Source organism: Lepisosteus oculatus, chromosome 14 (assembly GCF_040954835.1).
Source record: "Lepisosteus oculatus isolate fLepOcu1 chromosome 14, fLepOcu1.hap2, whole genome shotgun sequence".
NCBI lineage: Eukaryota > Metazoa > Chordata > Actinopteri > Semionotiformes > Lepisosteidae > Lepisosteus > Lepisosteus oculatus.
The window spans coordinates 5,470,538-5,495,297 of NC_090709.1; the positions used below are offsets into that span (position 1 = coordinate 5,470,538).

Below are 24,760 nucleotides of genomic sequence, written 5' to 3' on the forward strand. Positions count from 1 at the left end.
ATATGCCAACACCCGGAATGTATTGATACCATATTCCCAGTAATGCTCCTCAGGCCTAACAAGCACACTGTTGGTCTTAGGAAGCATCAGACACAGAAACAGTAACAACATCCTTCTTTCTGTTCACTCAGTCTCTGGTGCCGTGGGTCGGTGAAAGTGTGATGCGCGGATCCAGCGATCTCATCCTGTCACTCAGATGGCACAATCAGTAGTTAGTGGCACTTATATGGTCCCTCCCAGCAGGATTGCAACGTCTGGCAGGGTATCTCTTCTTCACCTACACCCACTCGCCAGGTATCCGGTCGTGTCTCCCCTCTGCTGGAGGTCCCCAAGCGTCCGGCACCTGTTCACGAGCCCTGTGCACCGCTTCAGTTAACAAACCTACAACACTTTAATAGAGAGTTAGTAAATTCATCAGTGCGTTAGCCAAACTTGGCCTCCAGGGAGTTTCTTTGGCTGCCCGTGATGATCTCAAATGGGCTCAGTCTCACAGTTCCGTTTGCTCCAGCCCGCAAACCGCACAGGACTGCAGGTAGAGCATCTACTCACTGTGTTCCTTCAGTTGATCTTTCAGACTGTGGGTGATGGGGGCAATGTGACTTCCAACTTACCCCTAGTGAGGCAATTACAGCCTGGCACACCTTCCCAGTGTAGTATGCCCCTAGATCAGTATCCAAGGGGCAGGGCAGTCCGTCTTACACTTGGGTATGTGCCAGCCCACATCACATCATCATACAACCCCACATTCTTTACATTTGTTCTAACCACTATTAAACACCTATTAAAGGCCTCAACCTGAATTCTCCCTTTTCCCCAATAGAGGTTTCATAGGAGTCTCAGACTCCCGCTCTCCCAGTGCCGCTCGTCTGGCATCTGCATCTGCATGGTTGTTACCTTGAGTTACTGGAATTCTTTATTTATTGTGTTATTTACACCTTACTCAAGCTGCTTCTGTCGGCAGCTGTAAAACTACAAATCAGTTCAGAGACAAGCCCAGTATTCTTAACTGGAGTCCCTGCCGTTGTGAGAGAATCCTATTTCTCCATAGCCATCCAGAATTGTGGCCTACATGCAACAATACATACATTATATACATATACAGTAACCCTTTAACATCTTTCTTTTTACAATCTTCCATCAGTGCTCTTAACTGGCTTGCTGCGCTGAGGCAGTGGAGGGGCATTTTTCCGATTGTTAGCACCTTGCATTCTGTTGTAACAGCTCAGCCTGTTCTCTGTTCTCCCTCATGCATCAGAGAGGACCCATCAGTAAACAGTATTACATTTTCTTAAATTTTCACGGTCCCCCACCCTTTGGCTACAGTATCTAATGGTATAATAATGTCTACCTCCATGCTCCTGCGTCAGCACAGCTGCCCAGAGCCCTTTGTCCACACTTACATACAAAGGAATGGTTGATCCATCTGAGGAAACCCCAGTCTCGGCACCTGTAAGAGAGCTTGTTTCAAATTATTACAGGTGGCTTTTGCTGCGGGAACCAAGGCAATCTTGTCCTTGTACTGCACTCCCCCCTTAAGCAGATCTGTTAAGAGTTGTGCTCACCCCGTAAAAACATTGCACCCAGGCCTGTTAAAATTTCACAATGCTAGACACAAAAGGGCCTTATCATAACTGCTTCTATTAGACACTCTAAAGCTGAAGCAACTCAGACTTGTGGGTTTCCTCGTCAGGGGAAGCACTCAGAATACCATCAACATACTGAGTGATCACAGTCAGTTGAAGCCACGTGATACCCTGTTCTGGATAGTCATTCTTTGTAATGCATAATATTCCAACCCAATAGATCTGGGATAAAACCACCCATTAAAATCTGGTACTTGGCAAGTAAAACTTGCTGCCCCAATACTCCTGTGGCTTCCTGCCATCTCCCCATATACATTACTCCATAGCACACTGTTGAACAGAGGAGTGAAACAAGCATGACAGTAGTGCTCCAGTATCCCCTAACAGAGAAACCAACACTCCATTAACAGTACATTTTTAACCACTGGACTGGGACAGACTTAGGGAGGCTACAAGGGATTTACAGGATCTAATTGTTAGGTAAACAGATCTTCTCACAAGACGTTATTCTCCCCAGTCTCGATTCTAAACCTACAGCGTTTCAGCATGTCTGGTTTCGAGACATTCGAATAAACCCAAATTGTTTCCACTATTGCAACTAATTGTATAAAAATACAAAAACTGTTTATCTAACTACTTTTACGTCCACCTGTACTGTACTTATACGTTTCAGACGCTCTTATATTTTCCAATCTCCTTAAGTTGAATTTCGTCAAGTCTCTTTTGTTATGTCTCTAGCCATTCCCGCTGGCTAAACACACCCACACCGTCATTTAGTATACAAAAACTCAGTTACACACATACACATCGAGAATATATTTTTCTCTTCGTACTACAATGTGCTGTATTCTTGTTTTACTTCTACATTAATCCTTTTAATTCCTGAAGCGCACTCCAGGTTCGCTGCATTTCTAATTTCGGTGCGGTACTTTAGACCTCCGGTCAATATCTCCCGGTTTTGGATTTGATCGTATGGGGGGTATCAGGGAAGGTAGGTGCTAGTGCGGACCCCCCTCGACAGGGTGCTAGACACTTAGAGTGACGCTGTCATCAACTAATTCTTCTTTTAGTTTCTGATTCTCCTGCACTGCCTCTTTTCGCTTTTGTTTATACTCTTTCGTAGCGAGTAAAGTATCTTTTCTTCCGGGTTTTTGTTTTCCCCGTAAACACACTTTTAAGTCACATCCCAATTTCTTTTTTTTTCTCATGTATCTGCCACCACTGGTGCCGGCCGTGCACCAGGGTGGGAGCTACATGCTTGTGCTTTTGCCAATCAATACTCATATGCTTTCTTTACAGGCGTCTTCGCCCCAAATTCCCTCTGACAAACTCAGCTTTTCCCATATTTTTCTCCTTCTTTTCCGTCAACTTACACTTTTCCGATATATAAACGGACCCTTCCACCACTTTCTCAAACCATCAGTTAGCACACATGTTCGGTCTCTTTTACTTTTATCGTGTGTGAGGTAACAGCTCATACAGTAAGGGGATGCTTTCACTTGAAAAACCTGTGCATTCCTGCACTCATTCAGCCAAGGGCGTCTGTTACCTCCAGATCTAAATGCCTCTCAGAGACTTTAGAGGACTTACACCACACTGTTCACAGGTAAGAAACGAGACCTCGAAAACCCCCTTTCTTGATCAGTAATTCACCATCCCCAGAACGCCAGCATCGCTGCTTTTGCCCCGGGGTGGATTTACGCACTGAGCTCAATCAGGGCGATTCTCGGGTCTCAACGTCCTTTAAATCCTGCTACTAAATGCTTTGCTCTTTTATTATGAGGTGTGTTTATGTTAGTGTCGTGCGTGTGTATATGTATTTCACAAACAAGGAAAACACCAAAAACATACATACATATATCTCTTCTACTCCTGTTTCCTTTAAAACAAAAAACCACGCCACGCCAATCCGTGCATGATCAAGGCGTAGCTAATCTCAGGACCCCGGGCGCAATTAAGGCCCACACCAATCCTGGATTATACGTGCATTTAATGCAACACTCAGCTCCAGAACCCCGGGCGCAATTAAGGCCCACACCGATCCTGAGCCACAGAACTCCGGGTGCAATTAAGGCCCAAACCAGTTCTGACCTTCAGAACTCCGGGCGCAATTAAGGCCCACACCAGTCCTGAACTAAGAAATAAGGTTCTTGATCCCGAGATGAAGTAAAACAGATGAGTTTATTGCATGCAAGGAACAATAAAGCCGAAGTCTTGTTTCCCGCAAGAAACAACAAAACCGAAGTATTGTTCGCCGTACTGTTACAAACTTTTGGGTTATATAGTGTCTTCTTCTCCGTTTGTGACGTCACTCGGTCTGATGGTAAAGAGGGGGGTTCATGGTATTTGGCCAATTTACGATGTTCTGGACAAATGGTCAGTTTAAGATTACACCCAGGGGGGTTCCTAGCTTGCATCTGCAATCCTTATCAGTTAACCCCCTTTCCTGCCATAAACCCCTGTTGCTTAGAAGTCTAATTTTCAGGCAGAACTGACTTAAGTTATTAACCCTTTTAACATCTTGTCTCTTACTACAATTGTTACATATGAGACGGGGATTAGGAGGAGACCCCGACTGATTGGTAAAGGGGAACACTAACACCAGAGTGACACCCCCGGCGTCTCTTTTTGAGAGACGCCCTGGGATTTCTTAATGGCCAAGGAGGGTCGGGACCTCGGTTTTACGCCTCCCCCGAAGGACGGCGCCTATTTGTGCAGCAGAGTGTCGCCATCAGGATGCTGGGGCATAAGAAAGCCACACAGACCGCAGGGTGAGCGCTCCCTACTGGTCCCAGTCACACCTCTTGCAGGAGCAGCAGCAGCCTGAGCTTTTCCGGGGGGAATCTCCCATCCGGGTGCCGGCTAGGCTCACACCTGCTGGGCTGCCGTGGGTGAGCCCAGTCGAGAGTCGCAAGGTGAGATCTAGTCACCGGGGAGAAACGATACAAGCGAAGGATTACTCGGCTCCCAGCACTTGAAAAGACCAACAAATGACTTGTTCCCGCCAAAACTGAATGTACCTGCATGTGTCATTTCGTCTACTTCCCCCGCCCCGCTGTGTTTGCTGTATTGTCTTTGAAGCCGGCCCCCGAGATGAGACGGGCTGTTCCTGTGCCCCAATTAACACTTTACAGGTGCCATTCCCCGGCATTGTGGTCATTGTCGGTGGTCACACGCGATAAGATAAGGTGGAGGAGAGCGGGGCATGCCCAGCGCCAGACATTCAAGGAGGGGGCTGTGCGAGGTGAGGTGAGGTGCGACACACCGGAGCCCCGCCGCTGCCAATGCGGAGCACTTGTTGAACTAGCATTGAAAGGACGTGTGCGCACGGAGCGAGCCTTCCCTGCGGAAACTTTCTCCCCGCGCTGCAGGAGTTGTGAGCACTGCAGCGGTGCCGAGAGAACAGCACAGAAGGCAGCAGGCTCTGGAGAGCGGGTAAGAGACGGAGCCTTGGGGGCAGGCGAGCAGGCCCGTTTTTTGGAAATTGCTGAAAAGTCTCCGGTGTTTGTTCGGTGTGTGGCAATTCACATCTCTAAAGATATAACCTGGACTGTGAACACTGACTCTATCATGAAGAAGGCTCAGCAGCGCCTTTATTTCTTGAGGTGCCTCAAGCGATGGGGGATGCCAGTACCTGTGCTGGTGAACTTCTACCGCTGCACTATCGAGAGCGTCCTCACCAATGGGATCACCGTGTGGTATGGCAACACCTCTTCGCGAGAAAGAAAGGCACTGCAGAGAATGGTCAATATGGCCCAGAAGATCATCGGCTGCGGTCTCACCGAGATTAAACAGCTCTATGAGGACCGCTGCCGTGGTAGAATTCTGGCCATCACAGAGGACTGTCACCACCCCGGGCATAACCCTAACCCCACTGCCCTCAGGCAAGAGATACAAGAGCATACGGACACTTACCACTAGATTCTTCAATAGCTTCTATCCACAAGCAGTGAGACTGGCGAACACATTTAGCCATCCCCCTCGGACCACACCTACACCATCACCATCTACCTCTTTATGATTTCTTATCTATTGCATATCTCCAGTCATTGTTTACACGTCTGTATTGTTTACATTCAAACTGTCTACATGTTTACTTGCAGATTGTCTATTGTTTGTTTGTACATTGTCTTGATGCACTGTTTGCACTTTGTTTTGTTTTACACTTGTTTTACAATCGAGAGACTTTCTGTAAGTAAGAATTCCATTGTACCAGCACCGGTTACATATGGCAATAAAGTTCAAGTTCAAGTTCAAGTTCCTGTCCAGGGTGTGTGTGTGTGTCCTGTCCAGGGTGTGTGTGTGTGTGTGTGTGTGTGTCCTGTGATGGACTGGTGTGTGAGTGTGTGTGTGTCCTGTGATGGACTGGTGTCCTGTCCAGGGTGTGTGAGTGTGTGTGTGTGTCCTGTGATGGACTGGTGTCCTGTCCAGGGTGTGTGTGTGTACTGTGATGGACTTGTGTCCTGTCCAGGGTGTGTGAGTGTGTGTGTGTCCTGTGATGGACTGGTGTCCTGTCCAGGGTGTGTGTGTGTGTGTGTGTGTGTGTGTGTGTGTCCTGTGATGGACTGGTGTCCTGTCCAGGGTGTGTGAGTATGTGTGTGTCCTGTCCAGGATCTGTGAGTGTGTGTCTGTGTCTACACCTGTAGCGGCTGCACTGAAGCCACACCCACAGAAAACAAAAGCAGAGCAGCACCGAGCAGATTTTCACAACTGTAGGACCTTTTCAAGCGGCCGAGCTGCTCTGAAGAGGCCAGATTCTGATTTCCAGAGAAACACGACACGGAAAGAACACGCCTGAGGACCTGTTGAAGTGCATACCACATTTCTTAAGAAAAAAACAGAGAAAGTACATAAGTAGTGATTTGCAAATAATAATAATTGCTTACACTTATGTAGCGCTTTTCTGGACACTCCACTCAAAGCGCTGCACAGGGAATGGGGAATCCCACTACCGCCACCAGTGTGCAGCCCCCACCTGGATGATGCGATGGCAGCCATAGCGCGCCAGAACGCTCCCCACACACCAGCTCTCAGTGGGGAAGAGAGCAGAGGGATGAAGCCAATTCAGAGAGGGGGTTTATTAGGAGGCCATGATTGGTAAGGGCCAATGGGAAATTTGGCCAGGACGCCGGGGTAACACCCCTACTCTTTTCGAGAAACACCCCGGGATTGTTAATGACCTCAGAGAGTCAGGACCTCGGTTTTACGTCTCATCCGAAGGACGGCGCCTCTTTACAGTCCAGTGTCCCCCGTCACTATACTGGGGCATCAGGACCCACACAGACTGCAGGGTGAGAGCGCCCCCTGCTGGCCCCACTCACCCCTCTTCCAGCAGCAGCCTTAGTTTTTCCCAGGAGTCTCCCCTCCAGGTACTGACCAGGCTCACTCCTGCTGAGCTCCAGTGGGGGGGCTGCCAGCTGGGAGCTGCAGGGTGAGATGGCTGCCGGCTGTACATACAGGGAGCCGTCGTCAGCGTTGGGCCAGTGAGGCCAGTGTTGTCGTCGCTGTCCCCTCGAAGCAATTCAGACTTGAGATGAAAGCGGTGCAGAAAGTAGCGGTCAGTGTGTGTGTGTGCAGAGGGACAAACAGTTCTCTCCCAGTGAGACTCAGAGATAAACTCAGGAAACCGCAGTCACCGTTCGCAGCAGCCTGAGTGATGACAAGGCCTCAGAGCTGAAGAGAGGACTTCGAACCCGCTGCAAGGCCGCAGGCCCTCCATCAGTTACACTGGTGACTCCGGACGGCCATCCCTGTGGTAGGACGCAGGGAGCGCCGGGAGTCCGCAAAGGAAACTGCATTGCAAACAATACTTTACGCAGAGGGGGGTGGGGGTGGGGAACAAGCCGCCCAGTCCATGTGGTTGAAGCCGATACCCTGGCTCCTCTCCAGACACAGCTGGGTGAGCTCCTCCAGTCAGGACAGGAGGCTCTTCTGTACACAGAGGGGGGTGGGGGTGTGGAACGGGACGCCGGGGGGGTGAAGCGGACCAGATCCTCACCTCCGGGGCGGGAGGAACTGTCGCCTGTGGCCATGGTCCTCCTCTCCTGCCCGCCTCCCTCTCCCTCGGACCGGCACTGATAAAACAGGTCCAGGTGGGAGGAGGCCGTCCCCCAGCGGCTCCAGGAAAGGCCTCCTGCTGTTGCTTTCGCTCTTGCCAAAAGAGGAACGTGCCCCCCCCCCCCCCCCGGCCCTGCTGGACAGGTATGACAGGGGTATGATAGGTATGCAGCTTCCCCGTCAACATCCGAATTCCGGGTTTTGGGCGAATCGGGCCACACGTCCGAGAACGACATTCCGTTCGGTGTAGGCGCTCGCTCCCTTTAATAGGGGTGAAATCTAGTCATGTGAGACAGGGGCAGGAGCTGAGACAGAGGGAGAGGGAGGAGGAGAGACAGGGGGAGGAGCTGAGACAGAGGGAGAGGGAGGAGGAGAGACAGGGGGAGGAGCTGAGACAGAGGGAGGGGGAGGAGGAGAGACAGGGGGAGGAGCTGAGACAGAGGGAGAGGGAGGAGCTGAGACAGGGGGAGGAGCTGAGACAGAGGGAGAGGGAGGAGCTGAGACAGGGGGAGGAGCTTAGACAGAGGAGAGGGGGGAGCTGAGACAGGGGGAGGGGCTGAGACAGAGGGAGGGGGGGAGGAGAGACAGGGGGAGGAGCTGAGACAGAGGGAGAGGGAGGAGGAGAGACAGGGGGAGGAGCTGAGACAGAGGGAGAGGGAGGAGGAGAGACAGGGGGAGGAGCTGAGACAGAGGGAGGAGGATAGGAGGAGAGAGAGAGCAGATTTTGCCTGCTTTATTGATATCGAGAAAGCCTCTGACTTGATCTGGCACGAAGGATTGTTCCCCAGCCTTCTCCACAGCGGCACAGGAGGTGAAGTTACTGACATGATCCAGTCAAGGCCCTCAAAGAACAAGTGTGCAGTGAAAACTGGAGACCAGAGGACAGACTTCTGGGACCGACTGTCACTTCAGACAAATCCTACGGCTCACCGAATGAACTGGGCCGCGGTACTGGTTTTGGGTTAGGGGGTGGTTATACTATGTATAAATATGACATATATATATATACACACACATATATTACATTTAATGATTGTGGAAGAAAATTCAGACCTAACTGACAACTCCAAAAATGAAATTAAAATGTATGTAAAAATCGTTGGGTGAAATATTTTTTTTTTGTGTGTGTGTGTGTTTGTGCGCAAAATTCACACGTTCAAATCGGCTTTCCGATTTTCTCCTTCGTTAAGAGTGTCGCTGGTCTATCAGAAAAGATGTATACAAGTGTTATGGATCTGTCACCATGGTGACACGCATGTTGTGGGTCTGTACTAGGCTGTGTACCTGTCTGATTCGTTTGGAAAAGGCTGCCTCACTGTTCATTGATTTTAAGTCTCTGTATTCGGTCACAAACAACACCACGGTGTCCAGTTAGTTAACTCTTGGTGTTTGGGGGATGGGGAAACGCGCTGAATTTAACCCGCTCCTTCAAAATAAAGTCAAACCGGTTTGAATTTCCACTGCCCAGTTTGCAGTTTTATTCCAGAGATTAGAAGCCAGACACGGCCTGCGTCCCAGTAGGCGCAGGATATAAAGAGGGGGGAGGTCAGTGTTGGGGCTGCGATGATCGAGCTGGGACACCCGGATGGCTTTAAGCCAGTGCTAAAAAGCAGGAGGCAAACAAAGGTGCGAGTCTCTGCTCGGATGTGATCGCGCTGGCGTGCTGGCGTGCGGTTTCTGCCCCTGGCCACTGGTGGTAGGGGTGGGGAACAAGCTGCCCAGCCCTGTGGTTGAAGCCGATACCCTGTCTTCTCTCAGGACACAGCTGGCTCCAACAGCTCCAGGTAAACAGTGGTGTGCGCAGGTGTGCGTGTGTGCAGACACTGGCCTCCTGCCACGCAGAGTCTGTTCTCCCCAGAGAGCGCAGGCTGAGATTCGCGCTGGCAGGGGGCAGGGCGAGAGCTGGCTGTGGGGCACGGGCAAGGGGCGAGGACGGGAGCAGATGAGGGGACCGGAGTCGGGGCACGCTGGGGGACCCCGCGGCCCCTCGCAGCCTCACCGCCGCTGGACTGACGCCCCTGAGAAGGGCTCTTCACAGCCGAGGAGGAGGAGAGGAAAGGAAAGAAGAATCTTCCGGGAGACGTCGAGATTCAGAGACTCGGGCCAGTCCGGGGGCGCGCGGGGCTCAACAGGGGGGGCATCTTGACCCACCCGCTGAGACTGCCGTCGGGTGTGAGACTGCCGTGTCTCTCCGGGTGAGCCGGGGGGCGAGCTCGTTCAGGAGCCTTCGTCTGGGGGACTGTTTCCGCATGGAGGCCCACAGCTCTGGGCACTTTCGGGGCACCTTCCTGGGTGATTTTGGGGCACATTTCTGGGCACTTTTGAGGCACCTTCCTGGGTGATTTTAGGGCAAATTTCTGGGCACTTTGGGGCACAATCCTGGGTGATTTTGGGGCACATTTCTGGGCACTTTTGGGGCACCTTCCTGGGTGATTTTAGGGCACATTGCTTGTTGATTTTAGGGCACATTTCTGGGCACTTTTGGGGCACATACCTGGGTGATTTTAGGGCACCTTCCTGGGTGATTTTAGGACACATTCTTGGGTGATTTTAGGGCACCTTCCTGGGTGATTTTAGGGCACTTCTGGGGCATGTATACAGGAACAAGTAATAGGTTTATTCCATGCTGAAAAAAAGAAGAAAGAGAACACAACGTTTCGGCCGTGGAGCCTTCTTCAGGTGTGAGAGAGACAGGGCAGTAGGCAAAGGTAAATTAGCGGGAGAACAAAGGTTGGGAGGGAGGTGGAGTGAGAGGCGGGAGCAGGGGACAGAAAGAGAGGCCAATCAAGAGGTGTGAAGTCAGAATGGGTGCAGAGAGGTGTGAAATGAAACTTCCAATGAATGGAGAAAATTTAAAAGAACAGTAATCTGTCGTTAAGGGAAGGGAGAATGTGTGATCCTAGCTGCAGAATAATTTTAGTTTCGGTGGTCTTTCTGATGTATGAGTTCGGAAAACAGTCTTTGAGAACACAGACAGAGAGATTGGAGTGGTCGTGGCCGTCAGAGGTGAAATGAGAAACAATGGGCTTGGAGAGATCTTGAATCTTCACAGCCCTGACGTGTTCTCTGAAGCGGTCTCCGAGTCTCCTTCCTGTTTCTCCAATGTAGATGGCTGGGCATTTACTGCAAGAGATACAGTAAATAAGGTTGCTGGAGGTACAAGATGCTGTCTGGGTGATCCGGAATTGTCCTGAGGGGCCTTGAATGAGTGTGGTGGTGGCTGTGTACTTGCAGGTGATACAGCGAGCTCTGTTGCAAGGGAAAGTGCCTGGTGTGGATGGTTGTTGAGGGCGGTCAAGGGAGCTGTGAACAAGGAGGTTACGCAGATTAGGTGGTCGGGGATATGAGATGATAGGGCGATCAGAAAAGAGGGCCCCAATGGAGGGATCATCCTGTAGGATGGAAAAGTTCTGGTTAATGGTCCTGGGGATAGGAAGTGTGTTAGGGTGGTAAGGAAGCACCAAAGGAATGCAGTTGTTACGGCGGGAGTTCCTGATCGGGTTGATGGTCCGGGGGGTGTTTTTGGCTCGGGCAAGGGCCCTGTCAATCACACTGCTAGGGTATCCTCTGTTGATGAAAAATGAGTACATTTCGAGGGCTTGGTTCTCGAAGTCGATGTCGTCGCTGCATAATCGTCGTAACCTAAGGAACTGTGAAAAAGGAAGAGAGTTTTTAGTGTGGTTGGGGTGAAATGAGCTGTACAGGAGGTAGCTGTGTGAATCCGTGGGTTTGTAATAAACTGAAGTGGACAGTCGGGGGTAGTTGATAGACAAGTGGATGTCTAGAAACGGAAGAGTGGTGGAAGATATGTTAACCGTATATTTGAGGGACGGGTGGAAGTTGGTGAAATGGTGCAGGAAGAACTCAAGCTGATCGTTGGAGCATGTGGCGGCACCAACGCAGTCATCAATATATCGTTTGTAGAAGTCAGGGACATAGCCAGTGTAGGAAGCGAAGAAGCGTTCTTCTACCCAGCCGACAAAAATGTTGGCATAGCTGGGTCCCATTCTGGTGCCCATGGCAACTCCACTGACCTGTTGGTAAAAAAGATTATTGAAAGAGAATGCGTTCAGTGTGAGGACCGATTCTGCGAGGCGTACCAGGGTGTGGGTGGGTGGATCAAGCACTGTGCGTTTGTCCAGCGTGTGCTTGAGGGCTGTAAGGCCATCATTATGGGGAATGATGGTGTACAGAGATGTGATGTCCATGGTAAAAATGTGGCATTCGGTACCCTGAAATTGGAAATCATTGAAAAGTTGGAGCGCGTGGTTGGTGTCTTTGATGTATGAGGGAAGATCTTCAACCAGCGGTCTCATGAGGCTGTCGAGAAAGGCTGAGATGTAAGTAGTTGGACAGTTACATGCTGATATGATGGGGCGTCCAGGGGTGTCCGGTTTGTGGATTTTGGGGAGGAGGTAAAATTGAGATACCTGTGGATGTTCCATGATGAGCCGGTTCGCCTCCTGGGGGAGCTCGTTACTGCTGATAAGAAGGGAAATGGTGGATACCACTTCCTTTTGGTAGTCAGTGGTAGGGTCCTGTTGGAGAGGGAGGTAGGCAGAAGTGTCAGTTAGTTGTCTAGAGGCTTCAAAGATATATAGATCCTTACGCCACACCACAACAGCACCTCCTTTGTCCGCTGGTTTGATGACGATATCATCCCTGTTGCGGAGAGACTGGAGCGCCTGATTTTCTCCTTGGGTGAAGTTAGACCTATGTTTACTGGGTATAGAGAGTGCCTTGGGAGTTTGATTAGTGCGTTGGTTGATGAAATAACCAGAGGAGGGAGTCCAACAGCTCTGTTTGGGATTAATGTTGTTAATAACATCAATAACCGGGTTGTTATCAGCTGCCTGTGAAGAGGAATTGTCGGCAAAATGTGCTCCGAGACGGATCCTGCGGTAAAAGCGGTTAAGGTCGACATTGGTCTGGGGGATGTCCAGCTTCCTGGGAACTGGTACAAAACTGAGCCCTTTGCTGAGGAGGGATCGCTCATCCTGTGAAAGGGAAAGGTCAGAAGGTACGGTGACAACAAGGTTAGGGTTGGTGAGGGTGTTCGGGGTGTTGATGGTTTTCTTCTGTAGAAGATGACTGAGTTTTTTGTCCTTCTCTGTAGTGAGAAACTGGTAGTTTAGAGTTGAGAGATCTAATGAGGTGAGTTATGAAGGGAAGATGATGTGGAGCTGTCAGCCGTAGAAATTCCTTAGCCTCTTTGATGTTGTAGTCAGAAAGGATAATGACATGATTTTCTACACTTGTCTGTTTAAAAATATTATATTTTTAAAAAAGACAAAGGGTTTGTTTGTCGCGCTAAAGTTTTGATTCATTTCGAACGCAAAGAAAAACCATTTTCTTCCAAGAATTCATAAATTTGTCTCATCCTCCATACTTTAATTCTCTCTTGTAGTAATATATATTAAAGGAACAAGTAATAGGTTTATTCCATGCTGAAAACAGAAGAGAGAAAACACAACTTTCAGCTGTTAAACCTTCTTCCAGTTTGTTTCTCTCTTCTCTTTTCAGCATGGAATAAACCTACAGTATTACTTGTTCCTTTGCAGATACGCATGCTGACGTAGCTACCCACCTGAATATATTAAACGTTTCATCTATATGATTAACATAATGTTCTCGTGAATAACTACTCGAAAGAAGCCGCAGCTCAGGTGTTAGAGAGATTTGAAATCGGATCGATGAATTAAGAGTCCGGACTGCGAACCGACAGCTGACACAGGTCTTTATAGAACCATTTTGATTTTCTCTACTTTGTCCCCGTGACGTCATTGTCCTGCTCGCAGCCGAGCCCGGTACCATCTGGTTTTTGTCGCTGGGCGCTCACCCTGCAGTCCATGTGGGTCCTTATGCCCCAGTATTATGACGGGGACACTAAACTGTAAACAGGTGCCATCCATTGGCTGAGGTCCTGACTCTCTGTGGCCTTTAAAAATCACAGGTCGTCTCTTGAAAGAGTAGGGGTGTAACCCCGGCATCCTGGCCCAATTTCCTATTGGCCCTTACCACTCATGGTCTCCTAATAATCCCCATCTATGAATTGGCTTCATTACTCTGCTCTCCTCCTCACTGATAGTTGATGTGCGGGGAGCGTTTTGGCACAGTATGGCTGCCGTTGCATCATCCAGGTGGGGCTGCACAGTGGTGGTGGTGGAGGGGAGTCCCCATTACCTGTAAAGCGCTTGAAGTGGAGTGTCCAGAAAAGCGCTATATAAGTGTAAGCGATAATAATAAGAATTATTATTATTATGTAAAATGCAATAAAAATATCATATTTTATTCAAAATCGATTAATGTAAAAACTGATCAAGCTAATGCTTTTTTTCAGGGCTATATCTACTTTTTTTAAAAAACAGAAGTCTGTCGCAATTGTGAAATTTGGAGAAGATGCGTCAGCGGGTGCCTTCACATCTCCAGCTTCAGTCTCGCCTGTAGCTGCGAGAAGGTTAAAAGCGCACAAGTGATCTGTCTTTCGTCAAAGGAATTGTTGGAGCAGTAGGACGCAGAACAATATCTAGCAGCTGTAGACGATGTTCGGGGAAGAGATAATTCTGTTTTCAACAAAGGGGGTGAGAATGAGCTCAGTCCGGCTCCCAGCAGAATCCATTCTGGTTTGGTTACTGTTAGACTGTGCATCTGAGGCTCTTTGGATCACAATGTGAAAAAAAAAACAATTGTTTACATCATGTGACTTCCACGACAGGAAGGGAAGATATCATGTTTAAAACAATCAGAACTGAAGATTGGTATCCGGGGCCTCACACTTATCAAATTATTAAAATAATAGTTATTAAAATATCAGATTGTGTTTCTGCAACATTTCGTGCACAGTATGTCATTTGTGAGAATGTTTTACTACTGTGATATGTTAGGTTTGAAATAAAGCTTATTTTTTAAATAAATCAGTCCAAAACAACCTTTGAAAAAAGCTCTTGGAAACTGATCTTCTTCAATAATGTGTCTCCTTTGGGCAAATTTAGATCAGCTAAAAAAATGCTGTAAAATGAGGGGTCATTTCAGGCCAGTGCAGGATTTGGGTTACACGAACCTTTAAACCGTGGCTCCAGTTATACTTATAACTTCACATTAAATTACAAAATGAAATTAAATAAAAAATAAATAAATAAATTAAATAATTAAATTAAGCTGAACAGGTTTTCTTACAACTTCTGTCATGAGTCAGTTTTGGAATACAATTTCTGAACGCTACACTATACAACATAGGCATCCGTCTCCAAAACAAAATGAACAGATAGAAGAAAATTCTTAATTGTCCTAAAGTACCCTTGGGACACAAAATCCAGCACAGAGCATAAAAAGTGTCTAAGTACTTCTTTTTTAATATATATATATATGCACTGTGCACTGGTGGTTCAGTGGTAGAATTATTGGATGGGAAGCCTGGGTTTGATTGTTGGCCAATTGCAGTTAGCAGCTACATCACCTTCCAAACCACAACTGATAACCCACTAAAGCTACAAAGGTCAGTAGCTGGATGGGCGAAACCTGCTGGAAAAAATCTATGCTTGTTGCTGGAAGTGTTGTTAAGAGACTCTTAAGATTTTCCTGAGGTGCCGGTTTAATAGCTTTAGTTCCTTTACAGAGTTTACCTTTCATAGATGTGCAAATATTGATGGGGGTGCACACTTCAAGGTGCCTTACAATGGTAGGGACTGATTAAAGATGATTCATAGCATGTGTTCATTTCCATATACGCCCCGTGTCACGGTGGTAGAATAAAGTATAATACTGCTTTGACACGCAACAACATTATATTAAACCAAAGGACTTGAGTTTTTTTGGTCATTTCGTTTTTCATGGCATTCATAAGAGTGTAAATCAAAGGCAATTCCTGCGTGTAACACTAATATAAATGCTATTCAAATTGTGGTGCAGCTTCTATAATCCTTGTACACATTCCTCCATTTTTAATTTTGTTTTTAAACAAAATTCAATTTTCATGTCCAGACTGGAAGACTATCATTCCAACTTTAAGCCCCCCTTAAATCCTTTGAGGTGTGTCTGTCTGCACAGTGGTGGTGGTGGAGGGGAGTCCCCTCCCCTATTTTGTCCCTGATTACAAAATAGCATGTATTTTGTAAAGATTTTTCTTTAAGACAGAGAGAGACTTTGAAAAAGGTTTTGGACGCTGCCATGCACTCCATGTTAGATTGTAGCAAGAATGCAGCAGTAGCAACACTTGCTGTAGTTGTGGCAGAGTGCTCAAGATGATGGACTAGAAAGCCACTGGGGTCTCCCCACGTGGGTTTGAATCTTACTGATTATAGTGACCTTCTTATGTCATTGTGGTCCTGAACAAAAGAAGACAAAGTTCTCTTCCTTTTTTCCTGGTACTTTTAAAATGCTAAATCACTCGGACCCAAAGCCTTGGAAATAAGTTCTTCAGTGTCCACAAGCAGCATTTCGCAGCTGGAAGCAGATAACGACACTCTTTACATCCTAATGTCTTGTGCCCTACTTCCAGCCTTTGAAACCTGATTAGTAAAGCTGAAAGAACCGACTTCATAGGTGTTCGTAGCTGTGGAGGAGGAGCTGTGACAATAGAAGAGGAGGAGTGAGGATGGCGCAGATGGAAACCCGTTTTCATGCGCTCCTCTAGAAGGAATGAAAATAAAAGCTGAAACCCCAAACAGTAGTAACCATAAGAGAAAATGCCTCCTAGCAGCAAGCAAGCTCTCCTTGTTCATATAGTGGTGAATATCCCCGCCTGTCACATGGGAGACCGGGGTTCCATTCCCAGACAGGGAGACTGGTAGCTTTTCTCCCATTAGATTCCAATCTCTCATGCAGTCTCAGAATGCTTACATAACTTTCCTTTCCTGTCATTTTCTGACAACTATTCCTAAGGGCAACCTTGTCAACTCCTAATGCTTTTTAAAAATCTACCTATGTGTTTATTTAATTTTGTTTTTTTATTTCAAAAAGGTTAATTATAGATCACAATCTCCAGTGAACAAAGAAAGTTCTGAAGCTGTGAGGCGTTCTTGAATCGTGAATCAGCTACATGGGTATCTGTTCATTGGTGGTCAGGATATATATGTACCAGAAACCAGGAGGTATCACTTCACTCCTATTGAGCATACAGCATAGGATAGATACATAACAGGATAGGAACGGGACATTTTGTGTGTTGGTGCATATGGTAACACATTATCTACATCATAGTGCCTTTCTCATTTGCACGATACTAGATGGACCTCAGAGCAAGCTTTGTCAAGAGTGGGATTTAAACCTGTGCCTCCAGGGTGACACCAGTATTTAAAGCTTTGGAAAATGTGTCAGCTTTTATAATTCATCTTCTTTGTGGAGTGAATGTTGTATTTGAGAGAAAAGTGAGGATGCTCACTAAGGTAGGGATGACATAGGTTCTGGCTATGCAGGAACTGTGAATCATATTCATACAAGGTCATCAGAAAATAATGTTTAATAATGCTTAATTGCATTAAGTTTATGTGTCTGTTAAAGTGTGTATATATATTGTGTCCTGTCCCATTTAAAAAAAAAATAGTTGCATTGAAAACTGTTAAAAAAACATTAAAATATGGATTAGTAATGGTGCCAAAATTGATTTTCTTATTAAGAGATTCATACAATATCTCCAATTCCTCATTATTTATTCTTTATTGCAAAAATTGTCATTGTACTAGATATTTATTCTTCCCAGGGGTAAATACAATTTTGATTGTGCAACAAAGACTTTGAGTTATTTGGTAGAATTTAATCAGATGTTTTACTCTTTTTCTTAAGAGTTACAGGATCCTAATTTGTATGTTTTATAGACATTTCTTGCTTAACATGATAAGTTAAAAGCTGTTACACAATTACAAGCCAATCCAATGAGAACAGTCTTAATTGTAAATTAAACAGGAATAAACTTAACATTACAAGATTGTAAAGAAATAAAGAATTCAATTTAGACTTATTTTTTTTGAATTGAATAAAACTAAAAACATTATGCAATTTATTATATACATAAAGTGAACTGCATGACTAGAACTAATTCTGTTCTAATCAACCATAAGAGAAATTACAGTCAACATTTAGTTTACTGGACTTATTCAAAAATGGGTGAGTACAAAGTGACTATGACTAATAGACATTTTAGGAACAAGTACAGGTTTATTCCATGCTGAAAAAAGAAGAAAGAAAACACAACGTGTTAGCTGTGGAACCTTTAACAGATGTCACAAGCTGAGCAAGCTACCTACTTCAACCAATAGACATTTCAGTTGACTTGACTAAGACTATGATTAAATTTAAAAACTGGTGACTAAATCTGTGTATTTTTAAGTCACCTTACTGGATAAAACCCTTTCCACACTGACTGCAGCTGAAAGGTCTCTCTCTGGTATGATTAGGAAAGGTGCAGCAGCTCTGTAGCTAAGGATCTATACCTGTGAGAGGAAAGTTGCCGGTTCAAATCCCACGGCTGGCAGAGGAATTCTACTCTGGTGGGCCCCCGAGCAAGGCCCTTAACCCTAACTGCACCAAAGGTGTTGTACAAAGGGCTGACCACAAGCTTCTCTCCCTATCTGTGGGCCTCATGGTGAGCATGTTGCTAAAAGACAAAATCCTAACATGAGAAATTGTATATGGCCAATAAAGTGATCTTATCTTATGCACTGACAGTGTCTTAAGGTGATTCAGTTACTAAAACTCTTCCCACGCTGACTGCAGCAAAATAGCCTCTCTCCTGTTTGAATGCGCTGGTGGGTTCTTAAGTTACTTGACAGACTAAAACATTTCCCACACTGACTGCAGCTGAATGGTTTCTCTCCTGTGTGAATGCGCTGGTGGGTTCTTAAGGTACTTGATTTACTAAAACTCTTCCCACACTGACTGCAGCTGAACGATCTTTCTCCTGTGTGAATACGCTGGTGGGCTTTTAAGGTACTTGAGTCTCTAAAACTCTTCCCACACTGACTACAACTGAATGGTCTCTCCCCTGTGTGAATATGCTGGTGTGCTTTTAAATGGTGTGACTGACTAAAACGCTTCCCACACTGACAGCAGCTGAATAATCTCTCTCCTGTGTGAATGGCCTGGTGAACTATTAAGTTACTTGACTGTCTAAAGCTCTTCCCACACTGACTGCAGCTAAATGGTCTCTCTCCTGTGTGAATGCGCTGGTGGACTATTAAGGCACTTGAGTCTCTAAAACTCTTCCCACACTGACTGCAGCTGAATGGTCTCTCTCCTGTGTGAATGCGCTGATGCCTTTTTAAGTCATGTGACTGACTAAAACTCTTCCCACACTGACTGCAGCTGAAAGGTCTCTCTCCTGTGTGAAGGTGCTGGTAGGGTTTTGAAATGCTAGACTGACAGAAACGCTGCTCCTCCCTGTGCCATAATGGCAGTTTGTCCACTCCATCTGAGCAAGGCCTTGAGTGATTTTTAATCATCCTCTGATCCTGCTGGGGTCTCTTATTCAGCAAATGGTTCATGGAATGATCTTGCTCTCTGTGCTGAAACTGATATTTGTTTTCTCCATCGTGTTTTTCAGTGTGCTGCTCACCAGTGTGAATCACCTGGGGCTCCTTCTTCAGCTCTGCGGGGTCAATCAACTGGGGCTCCATGTCCTGCTCTGTAAGATTAAACTCACTCATTTCTTCTTTGAGCTCTTGTACAGAGACACGGTAACGTTCATTACAACCTTGTGTCATATTGTTTGTGTCCAGATTATTAATCTTCTCTGTAAAAGCATCACATACTAAGAGTACAGGTGTCCCACTCTCAGGCTCTGTCTTCATCATGTGCACAGAGTCCAGATCCTCCACACTCTGTCTGCTGTCTGTGTGCTGCTCACTGAGTTTCTCTTTCCCTTCTGCAGCAGTGAGCTCTGTCTCCTGCATCTGACTGGAGCCCCACTCCTCCTCACTGTGCTGCTGGTCAAGAGGAGCCCTTTCCCCAGCATCAGGGAGAGCACTGGCCTCTGAGCCTGAAAACACAGGACAAGAGGACAAGACCTTTATAATAATAATAAAATAAATAATAAAAATAATAACAATAATAATAAACCTTATTATATATAAAACCTTCAAAGGTGGCTGTATAGTATGCGACAGGAAGTTGTTTTGACAATATGTTGCATATATGGGTCCAATGTCAGGTCTGAATTAAATATCATCCTCAGGTTTTAAATTGAGACTGAAGCTGAAGTACAGGACCATCTACAGATAGGTTAACACATTGGTTTTACAAAGTTGATGGGTGGTGCCAATAAGCATGATTCCAGTCTTGTCACAGTTAAGATGAAGGAAATTCAGAGTCACAGGTTTTTATGTCAGAGATGCAATTCGTCAGGTCAGGTTTGGTATGGACGTCTAGGTGAGAATCATCAGCATAGAAATGACAGTTGAGGCCATGTGACCTTAAAAGCTGACCAAGTAGACACATGTTAATGCTGAAAAGTAAGGGACCGAGTATTGAGCCTGAGCTTTAACACGAGCTGAGAGTAGTGATCAAAAGGAAGAAATACCCACACAAAAAGTAGCTTAAAATGTAAATTTGAGATAGCAAAGATATATTATTTAGGAGTGGATAAGAGAGACTTATAGTGTCTTGAAGTTAGCTTTGCACCCAAATATATAAAGATAAATGGCATATATTTGGTAATCTGGCTGTATGCCCAGAACATGAAACGAACCAACTGTTGTCTAGTCTGCAACTTAGATATAATTAATTGGCATGTGTTGCTGTTTTATCATTTGTTTAGAATGTGTCGTAGTAACTTGTTTGTTTTAAGGTATAAAAGATCATCTTTAGCTACTTATTTTTAAGTCCGGTGGTTGCAAGCTGAACTTCCATATGCATATGAAATAAAGAGACTTCTGCTTCACAGACACCTGAACTTTGTCGTTTGTATGACACAACAGTATTAAGTAAATTAACTTTTAAAATCTTTTTCAGAACTTGATATACATCACAGATTCAAACACACTTCATCTCTGAACACATAATGTGAAAAGGGATTGAAAATACAGCAGACTCATATTTTATGTTACATATTTTTACACAAATTCATGTATAGCCAGTCAGCGGTGAAAACAAAAATCAAATACTGTAAATAGAAATTTAAATAATGTGGGAAACCCCCAAAATTCAACTTTTAACAGCACACAGCTGAGCTTCTCTGTGGAAACTAATCACTAGTTATCATGCAGCATGAACATCAATATACAGTGCCTTGCGAAAGTATTCGGCCCCCTTGAACTTTTCAACCTTTTGCCACATTTCAGGCTTCAAACATAAAGATATAATTTTTTTATTTTATGTGAGGAATCACCAACAAGTGGGACACAATTGTGAAGTGGAACGAAATCTATTGGATTTTTGAAACTTTTTTAACTAATAAAAAAATGAAAAGTGGGGCGTGCAAAATTATTCGGCCCCTTTACTTTCAGTGCAGCAAACTCACTCCAGAAGTTCAGCGAGGATCTCTGAATGATCCAATGTTGTCCTAAATGACTGATGGTGATAAATAGAATCCACCTGTGTGTAATCAAGTCTCTGTATAAATGCACCTGCTCTGTGATAGTCTCAAGGTTCTGTTGAAAGTGCAGAGAGCATCATGAAGACCAAGGAACACACCAGGCAGGTCCGTAATACTGTTGTGGAGAAGTTTAAAGCCGGATTTGGATACAAAAAGATTTCCCAAGCTTCAAACATCCCAAGGAGCACTGTGCAAGCGATCACCTTGAAATGGAAGGAGTATCAGACCACTGCAAATCTACCAAGACCTGGCCGTCCCTCTAAACTTTCAGCTCAGACAAGGAGAAGACTGATCAGAGATGCAGCCAAGAGGCCCATGATCACTCTGGATGAACTGCAGAGAACTACAGCTGAGGTGGGAGAGTCTGTCCATAGGACAACAATCAGTCTTACACTGCACAAATCTGGCCTTTATGGAAGAGTGGCAAGAAGAAAGCCATTTCTCAAAGATATCCATAAAAAGTCTCGTCTAAAGTTTGCCACAAGCCACCTGGGAGACACCCCAAACATGTGAAGAAGGTGCTCTGGTCAGATGAAACCAAAATCGAACTTTTTGCCCACAATGCAAAACGATATGTTTGGCGTAAAAGCAACACAGCTCATCACCCTCAACACACCATCCCCACTGTCAAACATGGTGGTGGCAGCATCATGGTTTGGGCCTGCTTTTCTTCAGCAGGGACAGGGAAGATGGTTAAAATTGAGGGGAAGATGGATGCAGCCAAATACAGGACCATTCTGGATGAAAACCTGTTGGAGTCTGCAAAAGACCTGAAACTGGGACGGAGATTTATCTTCCAACAAGACAATGATCCCAAACATACAGCAAAATCTGCAAAGGAATGGTTCACAAATAAACGTATCCAGGTGTTTGAATGGCCAAGTCAAAGTCCAGACCTGAATCCAATCGAGAATCTGTGGAAAGAGCTGAAAACTGCTGTTCACAAACGCTCTCCATCCAACCTCACTGAGCTCGAGCTGTTTTGCAAGGAAGAATGGGCAAGAATTTCAGTCTCTCGATGTGCAAAACTGATAGAGACATACCCCAAGCGACTTGCAGCTGTAATCGCAGCAAAAGGTGGCTCTACAAAGTATTAACGCAAGGGGGCCGAATAATTTTGCACGCCCCACTTTTCATTTTTTTATTAGTTAAAAAAGTTTCAAAAATCCAATAGTACTGTACTGTAAGTACAAAGAGGAAAAGAAAGACAAGAAAATTTAAACTGTATCACTGTTTTTATTATAATTTAAACTATATACATGGACTTGCTAGTAGAGTGACAGATGAGTTGTTTAAGATAAGATAAGATAACTTTATTAGCCCTATACAATTTCTTGTATTAAGAATTTGTCTTTTCACATACTCCAGCTTGCTCTCCATGAGACACACAGATAGGGAGAGAGAAGTCTGGGGTCAGAGCACAGGGTCAGCCATTGTACAGAGCCCCTGGAGCAGTTGAGGATAAGGGCCTTGCTCAGGGGCCCAACAGAGTAGGATTCCTCTGCCGACCGCAGGATTTGAACCGGCGACCTTCCAGCCACAGACACAGATCCCTAGCCACAGAACCACCGCTCCGCCCCTCTGCTCCGTTTAAGGAGGGTGTTCTGATTATATGCAATTTTGGATATACAGGCACATAAATTAACACTGCACTGACACTTGAGGGGTTAAGACACACTAACTGGACACTAAAGTACATTAACACTGCACTGAGAGAGAGGGGTTAATGCAGACACACTGACCGACTGGACACTACAGTACATTAAGATTACGATTAAGACTACATTGAGAAGAGGAGGACTGGATGACTGAAATACTTAAACCGCTTACAATTATTGTTATATACACAATCATCAGTAAATATATAAAAAGCCAATACGACGTAAAAACTATCTCCATTTAAGGATGGTGTTCTGATTATATGCAATTTTGGATATACAGGCTTTGTCAGGACCGAAACTGCTGTATAAAATGCGAGTCTACTGGAATAATATCACAACAACATTACACATAACGCTGCACACTACATTTAACACTGCGCTGACACTGAGAGGTTAATAGAGACACACTGACTGGACACTAAAGTACACTAACATTGCACTGAGAGAAAGAGGGGTTAATACAGACACAATGACTGGACACTGTAGTACAATAACACAGCACTGAGAGAGAGGGGTTAATGCAGACTCACCGACCGACTGGACACTACAGTACATTAAGATTAAGACTGCATTGAGAAGAGGAGGACCGGAGGACTGAAATACTTAAACCGATTAAAATTATTGTTATATACACATTCATCAGTAAATATATAAAAAGCCAATACGACGTAAAATCAATATCTATACGTTTTCTTTCATAATGACGTTGTATTTATTCGCTGATTCAGTGAAACAATTGTTGAATCTGAACGAGGTGTTTATAACCGTAGCCGGACAAAACAGTTTAGTTTCCAGTAAAGAATCCCGTTGCTACAACACACAAGTCTTTCCCACTTCACTCTGCATCTCTCCACTATGCTCTCACCAGTGAGGAAGTTAAAGACACTGTTTTTAAACTTGCACACACCCCGACTACATACAAGTCACCACACTGACCTGACAGCTCTAGTTTCGTGTCCATTTCTTCTTTTATTCCTGCAGTGGCTTCACAGGGAAGCGTGTGTCCAACATGATCTGTCGGTCCCGGATATCCTTCTGCTCCCGACTCCTTCTCCCACAGCTGCAATCTCCACTTCAAGCTCTCGTTTTCCTTCTTCAGTTGCGCCATTTCACTCCCGACACTGTCCTCCACACACTGTGTGATTTTAAACACGGCCCGTCTCACCAGGATCTGGGAGATATTGCGGAGTTTGTCTTGAAACTCGTTCTCGGAGTCAGACATCCTGTTTCCAAAAACTTCTGACACTTCATACACGATCGATTTGAGCAAAACGTGCATGAAAGAGTCAAGCTGGGTTTGCAGATTTAACAAGCACTCCGCCATCCTTCTTCAGAGTCGGTCAGAAACAAAGACTGACTTCCGAAGTTTAAACAGAACAACTTATTTTTTATTCTTCACAGATCCTGTTGTCAGGGCTGTGCTCTGTTCAAGCATAAACATAGTCGACAAGACGTTACGTATCAGAACCTGAAGTTATTTTAAAGAAAAACAACAACTTTCGTTATCTAAAGAGAATTATTCAGTCACCCACACGTGGTTGAAGTACATGCAGGGTCGCGTAGTATAATGACGTCATTCGTTAGCGCGGCCGCAACTTCAAAACAATAGAGAAGCGGAGCTGAGAAAGAGGAGTTTCTTCAGCCGGACATAAACTTCTCTGCACTTCCTAGCGCCACCTAGTCAAGAGGAGTGAATCACCTGCGACCTTCGCCGTTCGTAACGGAACAGATGGATTTTTTTGCCCTTCCAAAACCATCCTCCCCAACGAAAACTTCTCAAGTGGATTTTTTCAGTTGGATTTTTATCTCCCTATGCAGGTTTTTGGTTAAAGAAAAAAATGGTGTCGTTCTCTTGCCAACTGGCAGTATTTCTTCTGCACTTATAAGCAAGATTTCTATTTCATATTTCACAAATTGTTAGAAATTCTCGAAAA

At 45.5% G+C, this 24,760-nt stretch overlaps 1 pseudogene; it reads right to left on the reverse strand.

Annotated features, from left to right (window-relative positions):
- The window catches only part of LOC102695046 (zinc finger protein 721-like), a 1,154,024-nt pseudogene extending 1,129,631 nt beyond the window's left edge, over nucleotides 1–24,393 (reverse strand).
- Nucleotides 24,394–24,760: the final 367 nt, after the last annotated feature.